At 41.3% G+C, this 18,836-nt stretch overlaps 1 protein-coding gene and 1 long non-coding RNA gene across 7 annotated transcripts in view; one reads left to right on the top strand and one right to left on the bottom strand.

The window, feature by feature from the left end:
• Positions 1 to 10,004: 10,004 nt before the first annotated feature.
• On the bottom strand, positions 10,005 to 12,068 carry LOC120887522 (uncharacterized). Its single transcript, XR_005730804.2, has 2 exons — positions 11,982 to 12,068; positions 10,005 to 10,175 (listed from the first exon to the last, which is right to left on the bottom strand). It is a non-coding gene; the product is annotated as an uncharacterized LOC120887522 (long non-coding RNA).
• A 122-nt stretch (positions 12,069 to 12,190) lies between these two features.
• The window catches only part of Chlsn (cholesin), a 118,102-nt gene continuing 111,456 nt past the window's right edge, over positions 12,191 to 18,836 (top strand). For 2 of the 6 annotated variants that reach the window (XM_078023559.1, XM_078023557.1), the window contains exon 1: positions 12,191 to 12,298. The gene's annotated coding sequence lies outside the window, so the exon portion shown is untranslated. Of the gene's footprint in view, positions 12,299 to 13,181; positions 13,253 to 18,836 lie in introns of those variants that run through there. The other 4 variants (XM_040278297.2, XM_078023558.1, XM_078023561.1 and 1 more) reach the window with 4 other exon arrangements.

The raw sequence follows: 18,836 nt of genomic DNA, 5'->3' as shown, positions 1-18,836 counted from the left end.
TCACAATCTCTTCAATGAGATAATATCAGAAAATTTCCCAAGCATGAAGAACGAATTGGAAAACCAAATACAAGAGGCTTACAAGACACCAAATGTATAAAATTACAATAGACCTAAACCAAGTCACATTATAATGAAAATGCTCAGCATAAAGAATAAGGATAGAGGGGCTGGGATTGTGGTTCAGCAGGAGAGCACTTGCCTTGCACGTGTGAGACCCTGGGTTCAATTCTCAGCACCACATAAAAATAAATAAGGGAAATAAAAGATATTGTGTTGAACTAGACTAAGAAATAAATATTTAAAAAAGAATATGGACAGAATCTTAAAGGCTGCAAAATAGAGGAATCAGATCACATATGGGGGAGACCAATTTGTATCTCAGCAGATTTTTTTCAACCCAAACCCTCAAAGCCAGGAGATCATGGAACAACATATACCAAGCTCTGAAAATGGATGTCAACCAAGAATCTTATATCCAGCAAAATTAAGCTTTAGATTTGATAATGAAATAAAAACCTTCCATGATAAACAAAAGTTAAAAGAATTTACAACTAGAAAGCCTGCACTACAGAACATCCTCTGCAAAATATTTCATGAAGAGGAAATGAAAACAATGATGAAAATCAGCAGAGGGAGGGATTACACAAGGGAAAAACTAATCAAGGAGAAATCAAGTCAAGTTAAATACGAAAATAGACAAAAATGGCCGGAAATACAAATCATGTCTCATTAATAACCCTGAATGTTAATGGCCTAAACTCACCAATCAAAAGACATACACTAGCAGATTGGATCAAAACAACAATAAAAAAGACCCAACAATATGCTGCCTCCAAGAGACTCATCTCATAAGAAAAGACGTCCACAGACTGAAGCTGAAAATTTGGAAAAAATCATACCTCTCACATGGGCTGCGGAAGCAAATAGGAGTTTCCATCCTCATATCAAATAAAGTAGACTTCAAGCTAAAGTTAATCAATAGGGATAAAGAAGGACCCTACATATTGCCCAAGAGAACCATACACCAACAAGACATAACAATTATAAATATATATGCCCCAAACAATGGAGCATCTACGTTCATCAAACAAACTCCTCTCAAGTTCAAGAGTCAAATACACCACAACACAATAATTCTGGGTGACTTGAACACAGCTCTTTCACCACTGGATACATCTTCCAAACAAAAGCTCAAAAAAGAAACTATAGAACTCAATAATATAATCAATAACTTAGACTTAACTGACATATAGAATATTTCATCCTTCAATGAGCAAATACACATTCTTCTCAGCAGCATATGGATCTTTCTCTAAAATAGATTATATATTATGCCACAAAGCAAGTATCTCTACAAAAAAGTAGAGATACTACCCTGAATTCTATCAGATCATAATGGAATAAACTAGAAAACAATGATAAAATAAAAAATAGAAGCTACTCCAACACCTGGAGACTAAATAATATGCTACTGAATGAACAATGGGTTGCAAAAGACATCAAGGAGGAGATTTAAAAATTCTTAGAAGTAAATGAGAACACTGATACAACATATTGAAATCTTTGGGACACTATAAAAGCAGTGCTAAGAGGAAAGTTCAGTGCATTGAATTTATTCCTTAAAAGAAGAAAAAGTCAATGAATAAGTGACCTAACATTACATCTCAAAGCCCTAGAAAAAGACAAACAAACCAACACCAAAATTAGTAGAAGACAGAAAATAATTAAAATCAGAGCTGAAATCAATGAAACTGAAACAAAAGAAACAATTGAAAAAATTGACAAACCAAAAAGTTGGTTCTTCAAAAAAAATAAATAAAATTGACATGCTAACGAAGAGAAGGAAAGAGGAAACTCAAATTACTAACATATGTGATGAAAAAGGAAATATCACACCAGACACTACAGAAATACAGAAGATAATTAGAAATTATTTTGAAAACTTGTACCCCAATAAAATAGAAAATATCAAAGGCATTGAAAATTTTCTAGAATCACATGATTTGTCCAAACTGAATCAGAATGATATACACAATTTAAACAGATCAATTTCAAGTGATGAAATAGAAGACACCATCAGAAGCCTACCAACCAAGAAAAGCCCAAGACCAAATGGATACACAGCTGAATTCTACAAGACCTTTAATGAAGAACTAATACCAACACTCCTCAAATTTATTTTGTGAGATAGAAAAAAAAGGAAGCACTTCCAAATTCATTCTATGAGGCCAGTATCACCCTGATTCCAAAACCAGGCAAAGGCACACCAAAGAAAAAAAAACTTCAGACCAATATCTCTAATGAACATAGATGCAAAAATTCTCAACAAAATTCTGGCAAATCAAATACAAAAATATATCCAAAAGATAGTGCACCTTGAGCAAGTGGGATTCATCCCAGGAATGCAAGGTTGGTTCAATGTACAGAAATCAATAAACGTAATTCATCACATCAATAGACTTAAAGATAAATATCATATGATCATCTCAGTAGATGCAGAAAAAGCATTCAACAAAATACAGCACCCCTTCATGTTCAAAACACTAGAAAAACTAGGAATAACAGGAACATATCTCAACATCCTAGAAGCTATCTATGCTAGACCCCAGGCCAACATCATTCTAAATGGAGAAAAATTGAAAGCATTCCCTCTAAAAACTGGAACAAGACAGGGATGCCCTCTTTCAACCACTTCTATTTAACATAGTTCTTGAAACACTGGCCAGAGCAATTAGACGAAAGAAATCAAAGGGATATGGATAGGAAAAGAAGAACTCAAATTAGCACTATTTTCTGATGATATGATTCTATACCTAAAAGACACAAAAAATTCCACCAGAAAACTTCTAGAACTAATAAATGAATTCAGCAAAGTAGCAGGATATAAAATCAACATCCATAAATCAAAGGCATTTCTGTATATCAGGGACAAATCCTCTGAGAGGGAAATGAGGAAAACTACCCCATTTACAATAGCCTCAAAAAAAAAAAAAACCCTTGGGAATCAACAAAAGAGGTGAAAGACCTCTACAATGAAAACTATAGAACACTAAAGAAAGAAATTAAAGAAGACCTTAGAAGATGGAAAGATCTACATTGCTCTTGGATAGGCAGAATTAATATTGTCAAAATGACCACACTACCAAAGCACTGTACAGATTTAATGCAATTCCAATCAAAATCCTGATGGCATTCCTCATAGAAATAGAAAAAGAAGTCATGAAATTCATCTGGAAAAATAAGAGACCCAGAATAGCTAAAGCAATCCTTAGCAAGAAGAGTGAAATAGGTGGCATCACTATACCAGACCTTAAACTATACTACAGAACAATAGTAAACAGCATGGTATTGGCACCAAAATAGACTAGTAGACCAATGGTATAGAATAGAGGACACAGAGACTAACCCACATAGCTACAATTATCTTATATTAGACAAAGGCTCCAAAAACATACATTGAAGAAAAGATAGCCTCTTCAACAAATGGTGCTGGGAAAACTGGAAATCCATATGCAACAAAATGAGATTAAACACCTATCTCTCACCATGCACAAAACTCAACTCAAGTGGATCAAGGACCTAGGAATTAAACCAGAGACCCTGCACCTAATAGAAGAAAAAGTAGGCCCTAATCTTCATCATGTTGGATTAGGTCTTGACTTCCTTTATAAGAGTCCTATAGCAGAAGAATTAAAACCAAGAATCAATAAATGGGATGGATTAAAACTAAAAAGCTTCTTCTCCGCAAAAGAAACAATCAGTGAGGTGAATATAGAGTCTACACTTAGGAAGCAAATTTTTGCCACATGCACATCAGACAGAGCACTAATCTCTAGGATATATAAAGGACTTAAAAATTTTAACACCAAAAAAAAACCCCCAAATAACCCAATCAATAAATGGGCCAAGAAACTTAACAGACATTTTTCAGAAGATGATGTACAATCAACAAATATATGGAAAAATGTTCATCATCTCTAACAATTAGAGAAATGCAAATCAAAACTGCTCTAAGATTTTATCTCACTCCAGTCAGAATGGCAGTTTTTTTTTTTTTTTTTTTTGGTGGCTCTGGGGATTGAACCCAGGGCCTTGTGCATGTGAGGTAAGCACTCTACCAACTGAGCTATGTTCTCAGCCCCAGAATGGCAGCTATTAAGAATACAAACAACAGGGCTGAGGAGGTGGCTCAAGCGGTAACGTGCTTGCCTGGCATGCGTGGGACACTGGATTCAATCCTCAGCACCACATAAAAAATAAAGATATTGTGTCCACTGAAAACTAAAAAGTAAATATTAAAAAAAAGAATACAAACAACAATAAGTGTTAGTGAGGATGTGGAGGAAAAGGCACACTCATACATTGCTGGTGGGACTGCAAATTGGTGCAGCCAATATAGAAAGCAGTATGGAGATTCCTTGGAAATCTGGGAATGGAACCACCATTTGACCCAGCTATCCCTCTCCTTGGTCTTTACCCAAAGGACTTAAAAACAGCATACTGCAGGGACACAGCCACATCAATGTTTATAGCAGCACAATTCACAATAGCTAAATTGTGGAGCCAAACTAGATGCCCTTCAATTGATGAATGAATAATGAAAATGTGGTATATATATACACAATGGAATATTACTCAGCATTAAAAGAGAATAAAATCATGGCATTTGCAGGTAAATGGATGGAGTTGGAGAATATAACGCTAAGTGAAGTTAGCAAATCCCCAAAAAACAAATGCCAAATGTTTTTCTCTGATATAAGGAGGCTGATTCATAGTGGGGTTGGAGAGGAACACGGGTGGATTAGATGAATTCTAGATAGAGCAAAGGGGAGGGAGGGGAATGGAAGCGGCGTGGTAGCAAAGACAGTGAAATGAAATGGACATCATTACCCTAAGTACATGTATGAAGTCACAAATGATGTGTACAACCAGAGATACGAAAATTTGTGCTCTATATGTGTAATATGAATCGTAACGCATTTTACTGTCACACATAACAAGTAAGAATTTTAAAAAATTGGATCTGGGCCTTATCTCACACCCAGGAAAGGACTCAGATCAGAGACCTGAATGTGAACGGTGAATCTCAACAAGTGTTAGGCATGAGTCTCTCCATGACCTGGGTTTGGGGATGTTCTTGCAACAAGAGAAGTTTGGTAAGTTAAACTGCAGAGGTGACAAAGGACACTTGTAAGGCAGAGAACATCACACACAAAGTCGGGGGACAGTGAAAAACCAGGATGTGTCGCAGCCTACACACATATTTCTCATGTGTGAAGAACTCTAGTATTGCAGGGGAAGATCAGAAACCTGAGAGGAAGGGGAATGACAGCTAGGAATGGAAGAGTTTCAACGGTGCCTTTGTGTCTGTAAAGGGATGGTCACCTCCTCTCATCATAGGAGAGATATAAATCGTTGCCACACGGAGATGCCATTTCTCAGATTAGCAAAAATCCCAATTTGGACAATGGTCTCTTTGGGGAAGGCTGAGGGGCAGCGGTCCTCCACACATTGCTGGATGAACCTGGCGAGAACTTGGGGAACTAGGATGTATGCAGCAACCCCACTTCTAGCAATCTACCCTGAAGCCATGCCACCAATATGAAAGTACGTGAGCAGGATTATTCAGTATACAATTATTTTAGCTGCAGAATTGGAGAGGAGCTAAATGCTCACAGAACAGAGCGTGATGATGTGTACCATATCAAAGCCACACGGAGTACCATAAGCTGTCAGAAAGAATGAAGAGTCTGTGTGAGGGGGGACTTCCAGAACAAGGAAAGGAGCTTGGTGCAGAAAATGTGTAGGATGTTGCCTTTTATGTGAGAAAAAAAAGGGAGTGTAAATATTCATTTACCTGTTTATCATTGTTAGAAAAGCACAAGACAAACAAGTGAAATTGGTTACCTTTGGGTTGGGGTGGGTGGGATTGAGACACCCGGATGGGGAGGAAATGACACTTCTCTGAGTCTAACATTTTAGACAGTTGTAACTTTTGGAGTCCTGTTATTTTATAGATTCAATAAAAGTGAATCAACAAGGATGGTGGGGCGGGAGGAACACTAAATTGAAGACAGAAATGAACAGACTGGTTCTTTTTTTTTTCCCCCTTTGGTATCAGGTATTGAACCCAGTGGTGCTTAAGCCCTGAGCCACATCCCTAGCACTTTTTATATTTTATTTAGAGACAGGGTCTCGCCAAGCTGCTCAGGACCTAGCTAAGTTGATGAGGCTGGCTTTGAACCTATGATTCTCCTGCCTCAGCCTCCTGAACCACTGGGATTATAGGCATGTGCCACCACACCTGGCCAGACTAGTTCTCCCCGGCAAACATAACCACATTAAAGGGGGAGAGACAGACTTTTTCCTGTCTCTGGTGTTGGGGATCAAACCCAGGGCCTGTGCATGCTGGGAACTGTTGTACCACGGTGCTAACCCCCAACCCAGACTTTTATTACGGTAAATACATGACATAAAATGCGCCAGTTTGGGGGCTGCGGTGGTGGCTCAATGGTAGAGCAGTTGTCTAGCATGTGCGAGGTGCTGGGTTCAATCCTCAGCATCACATAAAAATAAATCAACAAAATAAAGGTATTGTGTTCAACTATAACTAAAAAAAATTAAAAATTCACTACTTTAGAAAAATGTTTCAAAACTTTCTTTTGTTCATTTGTTTTTAATGTGGTGCTAAGGATTGAACCAGGGCCTCACATGTGCTAGGCAAGTGCTCTGCCCCTAAACTATAGCCTCAGTCCAAATTCACCAGCTTTTAATATTTATTTATTTATTTTTGGTACTAGGGATTGAACCCAGGGGCCTTAACCACTGGGCCACATCCCAGCCCTTTTTAATATTTTATTTAGAGTCAGGGTCTCACTGAGTTGTTCAGGGCCTTGCTAAATTGCTGAGGCTGGCTTTGACTCACCATCCTCCAGCCTCAGCCTCCCAATCTGCTCAACATTTTAACCATCTTTTTTTTCTTTATTACATATTTTAATTTTGATCTTTGGTATACTAAACATTCAAATAGCCCTGCAAGTTTTATTACCAAAAAAAAAAAATCACCCCACCTTTGTCCTTTCACCCATTTCCTTTCCTTGGAGGCAGTTTGTACCTCTAAATAGCACAATTATTAGCTACTTCACGAATTACAGTTTTAGGCATGTCTATTAATTTTCTGCAAAGGAAATGGAAACTTGATCTCTTCCTTGCATCTCTCTTGGAAACTCTCCCCTTTCCCCGCACCTGCTCCATTTTCCCAAAGGGAAATAAGCTGTATTCACATTATTTTGGCCATAGAATTGAGCAATTGTAGCAATACCATGTTTCCTTTTCCTTTACAACATTTTTATTTTCCTTAGAACCAATACCTTTTAAAAATATTTTTGATTTTTTAGTTGTAGTTGGACATAATTCCTTTATTCCATTTATTTATTTTTAGGTGGTGCTGAGGATGGAACCCAGGGCCTTGCTAGGTGAGCGCTCTACCACTGAGCCACAACCCCAGCCCAGAACAAATACCTTTTTATTTCTGTTTTGCTTAGTTGTTTTACATTCACAACATTTTCTCTTCCAAACTCTCCAACATTAACTAAATCACCAGTTGGAGGTGCCCAAAGGATCATGTGGCTCCTCGTGGCCAAGGCACGTGCTGGGGATGTGCCTACTGAATCATGTGGCTGAAGCAGATGCAGAGGGGATGCCCCTGAGGATCACGTGGCTGAGGTGAGTGCTGTTGTTTCAAGTCCTCTCATTACAGCTGTGGTGCTGGCGACATCTGCTCCAACAGATCAGCACAGCTTTGTGATTATTGATCTGTTCCTATCAAAATAGAACAAAAAACCATTTGCACCCAAGTGGGAGGCACAGAGGATCGCGTCTGCTGCCATGTCTAGGGGCTGTGTCAACTCTCCTGCTCCCCATCACAGAGTTTAAATGATCCACGGTATAGATGACATCATGCTCAACAGATCTGGTGATGAGCAGGTGGCAAGTACTCTGGGTGCATAGGTAGGACACTCATGTCCAGGGGAGGAAGATATGAAGCCCTGAGCTCCAGGGGTTGGATGTAGGAGTGAAGTTTCAGAGATCTGGAATATCCCCCATATGTCCCAGGACCAAGTGATCACACTTCCGCCAGGATCCAGCAGGCTCTCATATGGCCCCTGGTGATGCCCACCTCCTGGTTTTCCTGCTCCTAGAGAATCCCCTCTGAGTGTAAGATGACGTCATGGACAGAATATGGCAGAAGCCATGGGAAGTCACTTCTGAGATTAGTTTGCCAAGAGGAAGTCCACGCATCTTTGTGTCCCTCTTTCTTACTGTCTCTGGACGTCTTTGTGTCCCTCTTTCTTACTGTCTCTGGACGAAGCCAACCGGCATGTCATCAACTGCCTGGTGAAGAAGCCACATAGCAAGGAATTGAGGGAGGCCAACTGCCACAGGGGTGTGACCTTTGAGGAATGACTCTTTCCAGTATTCACTTGAGTGAACTTGGGAGGGGATGGTCCCAGACAATCCTTCAGATGAAAGCACAGCCTGATAGATACCCTATTCAGCTCGTGGTACCACAAGCCAAGAGGCAGAAGCACACAGCTAAGCCATGCCCATGCTCCTGACCCAAGAGACTGAGAAATACGAGTGTTCTTTTAAGATGCTAAATTTTGGGTTCATTTGTTATGTAGAAATAAAATATAAATATGATCTTCCAACACTAAGAGTTCTGCCTTTCCTTGGACCCTTTGGATTTTTTTTGAAAGTTTTTTAGATGTATATGGACACAGTACGTTTATTTATTTATTTATTTTTATGTGGCGCTGAGAATTGAACCCAGTGCCTCGCTCATGCTAGGCAACCACTCTACTGAGCCACAGTCCCAGCCCGGACCCTTTAGATTTTGGAGGCTGCTTATCATATTTAATATGGCCACAACCCAGGTATTGAGTAATTGGAAGTCTGATTTTGAGTTTTGACTGGGTCTCCTGGTAAGAGAAGGCTCTGTAGCAGGTGGGGTTTATAGTATCAACTATCTCGAACTTGGACTGTATAACTTGGAAGATCCAAGATGCCAGAGAGGTATGTGGGGGATAAGACTGTGGAATCTTTGGCAAACCCCAATAAGAGTCACAGAACAGTCCCCTGAGTTCTGGAGTAAAGCCAAACCTTCTCCTGCAGAAGATCCCAAACCACTGAGGATGCTCCATGTGCCCCCCTACAATACTGACCACTGGACGTCACCTTAACACATGACTGGAACTATCATGATCTATGACATGATACTGCCAGATGAGTAGGTCAGCAACATAGTTTTTCTTGGCTTTCTATCGTGATGTCTTGTTGCACAGATAGCTATTTTCTATGGAGCTGGACAGAATATATAAGCAAATATAATTTGAGGCCCAAGAGACTGTCTTCTAGAATTCACCATTTCGTCCCTCAACTGTCTAGTGGCAATGATTCCTGAATCCTTCCAATGCAATTTCAACACTGAGGTGAATTTGAAGTGGAGGACCCGTGAGGTCGGTTTACTTCTAGTTCACAGTCACTCTCACCGTGTAGCTTTCCTGGCTCTCAATCTGAAGATAGGGCATTGAACTCTGGGCCTGCAGCCCACAAAACTGTCAGAATTCCTGCTCAGATATCCAGGCTTTCTGCTGTCTTTTCCAGAACCGGCTGTACCCTAAGTGAAAATTGCCCTAAATGTCAGGCCAACTGCTTTGAGATTCTTTTTTCTTTTGTTTATTAGCCTCATAATATTTTACTGCTCAATTAGCGCTCAGATGCTATAAAACAGAATTTCTTTTTTTTTTATTGATGTCCCATATGGGAATGAAACCAGAATCTTTTTTTTTCTGTGCTGTTCCACTAAGCTATATCCCTGTCCCAGAATCTTTTTTAAAAAATGGCTATATTTGGATCAGTTTTTAACTGTGCTCAGTGAAAAGCTGAAATGCATTGCCTACCCATACATTCCCAGAGCTAAATAAGCAAAAACAACTGTGTTTTCATATATTCATATTTTATTACATATTACTTGTATGGGTGAATGTTTCCTTTCGCTGGAGTAGTGCAATCACTCTTGGGAGCCAGTTGGAGCTGTTTGAAAACTGAATCTCCAACCTGCTGATTCCTGTGGTTCGGCAAGTCTGACTATGTGCCTTGTAGACACTCTCCTATATGCACACAAGGGAGACAAACCAGGTATTTATTATAATTTACTCATAAGCTAATCAGCAAAGCAAGTGACACCAGAGAGCACTAACTTGTGCTAGCACCCCAAGTCCCCTGGATTCCACATTTCTTCTGGTACATATTACATCCCTCTAAGCTCATCTTAAAAGTTGGCTGACAAGCTATCACCCTCTCCTCCCATGGCAAAAGCGTCTAGCTTATTATTTCTAAAAGCTGAAACTTGGTACACCAGGTGTCTGTCACCAGAAGAGGTGCCAGGAATTCCCAGAGGGGGTCCTAAACTTAGGATGAGTGGAGTTTTGTTTTTTTTTTTTAAATATTTAGGGCTGGGGGTGTGGCTCAAGCGGTAGCCACTTGCCTGGCATGCGTGGGGTGCTGGGTTCGATCCTCAGCACCACATAAAAATAAAATAAAGATGTTGTGTCCACCCAAAACTAAAAAATAAATATTAAAAAATTCTCTCTCAAAAAAATATTTATTTAGTTGTAGATAAACACACAGTATCTTTATTTATTTTTATGTGGTGCTGAGGATCCAACCCAGTGCCTCACATATGCAAGGCAAGCGCTTTACTACTGAGCTACAACCCCAGCCCCAAGAGTGGAGTTCTTGACATAGGTGATAGGAAAGAATTTCAGCATGCATCAAAGTCACAGATGTCACAGGAAAGCAAGGAGCTGAAACTCTAAATCCTGGTTCTTGTTTTCCTATAAAAGAAAATTTAAAATCAGACACCAAAAGTCATGCAAGATTATATTATTATTATAAGTGAAAGTAAAAGCAAAACGAGGCTTAAGCCAGAGAGCTCTCATCTCTCTCTCTCTCTCTCCCCACCCCTCTCTTCTCTTTCTCTGCATTTCACTGCTCATTGCTATAGCTACTTCCCAACTGAGATTTATTTTAAAAAGTAAAGATGCATTCAAGGGAGAATGTGGACCCTCTCAAGAGACAGAGACACTTTTGAGGTTCAAAGAAACTTGGTGAGGGGTGAGGGTGGGAAGGTAAGGATGATATCATTCTGATGATCACAAGGTGGTTTATGGTGTCTGGTCGTTCACATGGTATCATTATCCGATCAGTGGATAATGTTGATAATCCCCTAAATTATAGGTTTCTTAAAATGTTGTATCTCTTCTTTGCTTGTTCTAGTCATTATGTGAACTAATGAACAGTGTCCAAGGTAATTTTCACAACTGGGTGAATTTCCAATAACTCTTTTAAGATTTACAGATTTCCCCAAAATTTGGGAGTGACAGATCTAGAAGAAGTAATTTGGGGAGTGACGGGACTGAAAAAGTACTTGGAATTTAAGATTAAAATTATATTTCCGTGTCCTTCCTTTCACTTCTTCTTTTTTTTTTATTTTTTTTTTATTTTTATTTTTTTAGTGGAGGGTGGGCATACTGAGGATTGAACCCAGGGTGCTCTACCACTGAGCTATACTCCCAGCCCGCTTTATTTTCAGACAAAGTGTTGATAAATGACTGCAGCTGGCTTGGAACTTGCATATTCCTGCCTCCGCCTCCTAAATCGCTGGGATTACTGACCTATTCCTTTTATTTGTTCTAACCTATTTCGTATCTACTCCCTGTAGGTCTGCGTCTACCTGCACGCAGTGGAGCGGAACGCACTCCATCTGTGCGCAATGCCTAACTTGCTGCGTTTGAAGATGGTACACGGTGTCATGGCAGCATTCCCTATTCTTTGTTTTTACTTTTTAACACATGTACTTCTGCACCCGAGATTTAAGAACTCAGCAAAAATCTGGATGCCCACAGTTAGCTCACCAGCTCCAACTCTGAACAGAAAGCGGCACCCGAGAGCCTGCACGTGTCGGCAAGAGGGCGAGTTGCTATGGCAACTCGCGCTCCCGCAGCAACTAGGGCTCAGCGAGATGACGCCACCATTCCGCGCCCGGGGAGGCACCGCCCCCGTGAGGCCGCCGCTTGTCATTGGCCGGCTAGAAGACCGAGGCAGGCTTTACCCAATGGGAAGCGCCGAGTCGCTGAAGGCGGGACAGGCGTGTACCTGAGGCGCGGGGCCGGCCGGAAGCTGGCATTGGCGTTGCTGCAGGGCGCGTGCAGGTGGGCGCAGGTGGGCACAGGTAAACGCGCGGGGCTGCTTCTGGGTGCCTGTGATCTGGGCCGCGCTGGAGATCCTCTCCCCGTGCGCTGTCCTCTCCACGTGGATTTGCGGAAGGCTTGGCGGGCGGGCGCTCGCGAGCGGAGGACGCGCTGGAACTGGGCTTCAGCCTTTCTTGCCCAGTGTTTGCGGATTGGAGCTTTAAGAACCCCTGTTGAGGCTCTTCGGCGCTTCTATCATAAGCATGCATTGCATTTCCTTCTGTCATCCATCCATTCATTTTAAAAAACGTACCGTGTTCTTCGTGTGTGTCGAAACTGCTGAAACAGCAGTTAACAAAACAGACCAACCTCGATCTGGTGAACTAAGTTCTAGGGAGAAGAGAGACATGAGAAAGATCACGTACCAGGTGGTGATATGTAACCACGGAGAAAAGTTACGACAGGGAGATGGAGAGTGGAGGGGCGAAGCAGGTTAAGGAATGAGACACCTTGGTAGCTTGAAGAACGTCCAGGTAGTGGAAATGTCAGGTGCAGGGGGACCAGCAAGGAGCCCCGTGTGCCCAGGGCCAAGCGAAGAAAAGAGAAAGAAGGAGTTGTGGTGGAGGCAGTTTGATCATGTGGGACCCTGTGTTCTCAGGGAGGACTTTGGCTTGTGGTGGGAAGTTTTCAGTCAGAGGTGAGATATAATCTCAGTTAGGTGTTTAAAATCGTTCTGGATGGGAAACCAGCTGGAGGGGCAAGGGCAGAACTGAGAATTGTAGTAGGCCATGAGAGAGTAAAATTTTGGATACTTTTGAGCCAATAGGGCTTAGTGGTGGTTGGATGAGTGTGTGAGGAAGCAAGAGGAGTTGTAGGTGGCACCGAGGTTGTAGCTTCAGCTAAAATCTGGATTTCATTAGATGGTGTTTATCAAGAGGACACACACCTTGGGAAGATCGGTTTGTGGAGGATATCGGGAGCTTTGAGTATCATGGGTGAGTCTTGAGTGTGCAGGGGAGATGTTGAAGTGTATGTGTAGTTATATGAGTGAGTTGGCAGTGTAATACAGGGAGAGAGCCCAGAAGAAGCCTCCAGTTGGACAAGGCTTGAAGCCATCATCATCTAACAGGTATTTAGAGTCACATGGCTGAGCGAGATAGCAGAGAAAGTAAGGAAGCCCAGAGCCCAGAACCTTCAGAGTTCAAGATCAGGGCCATTAAGAAACAGCAAAGCGTGCTGTCTCTGCTGGAAAAGAAGAACATGCATGCCAAGAGAGGGCAGGGAGCAACTGACACATGCTGCTGAATATCAACAATGAGCCTGAGCCACATGGGTGTCATTGTGGTAAAGGAGCTGGGGAGAGGGTGCAAGAGAGGACCAGAGTTCCTGGGAAATGCAGTGTGCATTGAAGGGCCAGTGGAGAGGAGAGCGTGATAAGATAGGGGAGGTTGTAATTGGTGTAGTAGAAGGGAAGAGCTAATGATGCAGGAGAGGGGACAGTTGCTTAAAGTGCTGCCTTGACAGGCAAGGGGGAGAGGACTCAACTCACCTAAAGGGTTGGCCTAATAAGAACATGGGCATGCTGGCTGGATGGGTGATGTGGTGGGAGCTTGTGGAAGTTCCCAAAGATTTTTTCTGTGTTCTCAGTGATCAGAAACTAGGTCTACACTGAGAATAGAGAAGATGTTGGAGGTGTGAGATTAGGAGAGGCGAAGGAAGGAGTCAGTCTGGAGAGAGGTCGGTGGAGTAGGGAGGTGTTCAGTCACTGTGCAGCACTGACCATCCCCTTGAGCTTAGAGCTTCTGAATTTAAACTGAGACTGGTCAGCCTGAGTCTGTGGGCTCTCCGGCTGTGTGGAGTTGCAGGCTTAGAGTACACTGGCAGGCGGAGTAGGTCCCAGAGGTGGGGTTTTGCATGAAGAGAGAGAGCCACAAGGGAGTGTATGGGAGTGATTTACTGAGACACCATGGAAATTACATTGTGGAGGCGAGACAGATGGGTGAAGGACATTGAAATGTAGTAGGGTCGGTGGATTGCAGATCTTGGTGAGGTTGAAAGATTATTGGATTCCAGGGTGCCAGCTGGAAAGATAGGAGGTGGAATTGGTCATGGATGCTTGGCATTAGGATGGTGGTGGGCTTGTAGTGACTGCAGTAGTATAGTAGTGTTCAGATAGGGAGGCAACAGAGCAGTGTTCATGGGCAGAATAGCAGAGGCCAGGAGGCCACTAATCTAAGCAGGCAGTTTAGAGCATGGCCTAGGCATGGGTCAGAGCAGAGCCACAATCCAGGGGTGGGGGCCGCCCTTCTGTGGGCTCAGGGTGGGCCTTTGCCTGGTAGTTTGGAGGTCTCCTCTAGAACCTGTCCCGACCACATCAGATCATCACCAACTGAGATGTCTCCCGTGTCATCTGGGTCTGTGGGTGGTATTTTCAGGTTTAATAAAAGTGTGCCTGGTGTTTGCCTATAGGCTGATTTATCTCATCAGGGTCCTGTGAGATGCTTTTCCACCTGGGGACTGTAGCTTTGCCTGCTTGAGCCGTCTTGATCACTGGCAGTGTGCCTTGGCAGGCAGGTCTGGTCGTCCTGTGCTTGTTCAATCTGGCCCATCTGCTTTGTACTGGTGGAATCCTTCAATTGCTTAATTGAAGCTTTTGGGCTGTGTCTTAAAACAATTTCTTTTCTTTTGCTTTTATTGTAGAAATTACAGAAGAGCATATGAAAACAATAAACATTCTTATAATCTGAATCTATTTTAGTATATTTCCTTTTAGTTTTTTTCCCTTTGTGCACATTTGTCTATAATTTTTCTTACAAAACGAGTCATATTGTATTCCATAGATTTATATCTGATTTTCAGTTTATTGTATTATGAGCACTTACCCACGTGACGGATGTTCCTTGAGATCACAGTTGTTAATGGTTTCTTTGGAATATTCCTTTGCACGGAGGAGTCATTCATTTCCCCGGCCTGCTACTGTTGGACAATTATGGTGTTTTCAATTTTTTAATATTAGAGATAGTGTTGCCATTATCGTGTATGTACATATAAATCTCTGTCCATGATTATTTCATTAGGATGAATTCTTAGCAGTGGAATTACTGGGCCAAAGCACTTGATAAATGTTATAAAATTACCTTTTAGAAAGGATGTACTAATTTGTCCTCCTATTAGCAGGGCATGATAATGTCCTTTTTCCTATTCTCTGACCAATACTGTACAGTATAATTTAAAAACAAATCTTTTTTGAAAATAATTGATTTTTGTTTGTTTTTATTTGGTACTGGGGGTTGAACTCAGAGGTTCTCTACCACTGGACTACAGCCCCAGCCCTTTTTATTTTATTTTTTTGGTACTTTGGATTAAACCCATGGACACTCAACCACTGAGCCACATCCCCAGCCCATTTTATTTTTTATTTTGAGATAGGGTCTTGCTAACTTGCTTATGGCTCGCTAAGTTGCTGATGCTGGCCTGAAACTTGCAATCTTGCCTCAGCCTCCCGAGTCACTGGGATTACGGGCATATGCCACCACACCCAGCTAAAATCAATATTTTTTAACCTTCAAATTAGCTGTCATATATGCATGTAACTGAAGACTGACATGGTGCTAGATGACTTGTAGACTGAAATAATTTGTCTCCCCCCATTCATGCTCCTTAAAGGCAAGAACAGTTTAATCTTGCAGCTGTTTCTACTGTTTCTACTTCCGTGTTTCTAAATAATATGCTTGTGATGTGGTTATTGGCCAATTTCAGACATTCTCTATTGATTTTCTATTCTGATGGGCAGATGTGCCTGTTTCCGCATTGCATGCCAGCTGCATGGGTCACAGGAGTGAGTGGGCTGGTGTGTGTAGAGCATGTTGGGCCAGGGCCTGGCTTTGGTGAGGTCTCTTAATGCTAATTCCATAAAGTGGTAGTTAGGGTTAGCTTCCTTAATATCCTTGACCCCTCAGAATCCTCCCAACCACCAGAAGGGAAATCTTGGGTTTTCATTGATCTACAGAAATTAATTCAGGCACTGGGAATGGCAATGATCAAGGGCCATGGTGGCAGGCTACTCTGCTGTCCTGTAGCCGTGAGCTCAGCCTTGGCCACTAACAGCTCACTTAAAAGACACAAGGAGGCGTCTACTTGCATTTCCCCCCATTTATATCTTTCTTATTTTTTAAACAGTACTTGAACATTTATAATTTTTTTAGTTGTAGTTGGACATAATACCTTTATTTATTTATTTTTATGTGGTGTGAGGATCGAACCCAGTGCCTCACATGTGCTAGGTGAGCGCTCTACTGCTGAGCCGCAACCCTAGCCCCTTGAACATTGTATTTTTAAGTTTTTGGTAATTTGAGAGAGAATATAGTTTGTTTTTGTTTTTGTTTTTTTAGTGTATTCATGGGGTTGTGCAACCATCGCCAAAATCTAACTTTAGAACATTTTCCTCCTCCCAGAAGACACCCTGTCCCCACTAGCAGTCACTGCCACTTCTCTCATAGCCTGAGTAGCCACTAGCCTTTTCTGTCTCTGCTTTGCTTATCCTGAGTTCTTCATGCAGGTTGAATCGTGCAATATGTGGTCTTTCGTATCTGGCTCCTTTCGCTTAGCATCAGGTTTTAAGGTGACACATTTTGTAGGTGTATCAGTATTCACTTTTTTATGGCTGAATAATATTCCACCCTGAATACCTATAGTTTATCTACTCATCCATTTGATGGGCATTTAGGTTGTTCCCACCTTTGGCTGTTATGAGTAATATTGCTAGGAACGATAGAATACAAACTTTAATGTGGAGTTGTTTATTTCTTTTGGATATGCACCTATGACTGGAATTGCTGAGTCAAATGGTAATTGCATGTTTTTAATTTTTTGAGGAACTGCCAGACTGTTTTCCAAAGTGACTCTGTCACTTACACAAGCAGTGAATGAGAGCTTCAGTTTTTCTACATTCTTACCAATGTTTACTATTGTGTCATTTCTTTTTCTCACTCATTATTTTATGGTGCTGGGATGGAACCCAGCACCCCGCACCTGCTAGGGAACCACTCTACATTGAGCCATCGCAATCTGTCTTTTTTTTTTTTTTTTTTTTTTACTATAGGCAACTTAGTGAATGTGAAGTGGTATCTCTTTTTTTTGTTGTTGTTTTTAATATTTTTTTAGTTGTCGATGTACTTTTATTTATTTATCTATCTATCTATTTATTTATTTGTATGTGGTGCTGAGGATGGAACCCAGTGCCTCACACATACTAGGCAGGTGCTCTGCCACTGAGCACAATCTTATTTGCATTTCCTAAGTGAAGCATCTTTTCAGGTCTTCAATGTGTACTAAAAAACCTTTGGAGGGGGCTATCAGGGATTGAACTCAGGGGCACTTGGCCACTGAGCCACATACCCAGCCCTATTTTGTGTTTTTATTTAGGGCAGGGTCTTATTGAGTTGCTTAGTGCCTCGCTTTTATTGAGGCTGGCTTTGCATTTGCAATCCTCCTGCCTCAGCCTCCTGAGCCGCTGGGATTACAGGTGTGAGCCACTGTGCCCAGCTTATTTGCCTTTTATTACTGAGTTGTAAGAGTTCTTCATATATTCTGGATTCAGGTGTCTTGTGAGATGTGTGATTTACAAATGCTCTCTCTCTCCGACTGCAAGTTGTCTTTTTTACTTTCTTGCTGGCATCATTTTTGCAGCACAAAAGTTGTAAATTTTGTTGTAGTCCAATTTATGTACTTTTTTCTTTTTGCTACTTATGTTACAGAGAAACTATTGCCTCGTCTAAGTCCTAAAGATGTATTTCTATGTTTTCTTCCAAGAATTTTGTTTTAGTTCTTACATTTATGTTTTTGGTCCATTTTGAGTTTATTTTTGTGCGTGGTGTGAGGTAGGGCTTCAGAGTCATTGTTTCCTGTGTGGCTGTCTAGTTGTCACAGTCCTATTTGTTGAAGAGATCGTTCTTTGAATGCCTGGCCACCCTTGTTGAAAATCAGTTGCCCAAAAATGAAAAATATTTTCTAGAAGAAACATTCAGTGTCAGAGTTATGAGTTATCTCTTAGAACTGTTAAAGAGATCACTCTATAATATGGAAAAATCTTTTTCTTCTTTTTAGCAAATAGACTTAGTGATTAAAGTTTTTAATGATAACTTACGGAATGAATATAGATTTAACTTTTATAGTAACTGGTGTATAAATATTTGCTGAACTTCTTTCTCTAACAAGGTAATGGGCTGGCGCCATCCTTTGTGTTTTCAGTGTCCTTATGTCAACAGTCTCTCATTCTTTCAAGATATCTTATTACACAGTTAATTGAAATTTGTAGCCTCTGGCTTCAAATACTTTTTAAAGATAAGGCTTAATTAAGGAATATGGAGCCTGGAATTTTCTGACTCCAGAATAGTAATATTCTTTCAGTGTGCTGTCATCAGTGACAGACCCAAATGGGAGCGGAGATCCTTGGTGCTGGCTCCCCTTGTGTCCCAGCTCCACCTTATGCTCCCCTGGCTTACTCTCACATAGAGTGGTATTTGGCCCCCAAACTGGTCTTGGTCTCTGGGGACACACGCTACTTCTGGCCCTTTTTAT

The sequence above is a fragment of the Ictidomys tridecemlineatus genome, chromosome 10 (genome assembly GCF_052094955.1).
Source record: "Ictidomys tridecemlineatus isolate mIctTri1 chromosome 10, mIctTri1.hap1, whole genome shotgun sequence".
Classification (NCBI taxonomy): Eukaryota; Metazoa; Chordata; class Mammalia; order Rodentia; family Sciuridae; genus Ictidomys; species Ictidomys tridecemlineatus.
The sequence above is the reverse complement of the archived record's forward strand: the minus strand, read 5'-3'. Positions and strand labels throughout refer to the sequence as shown.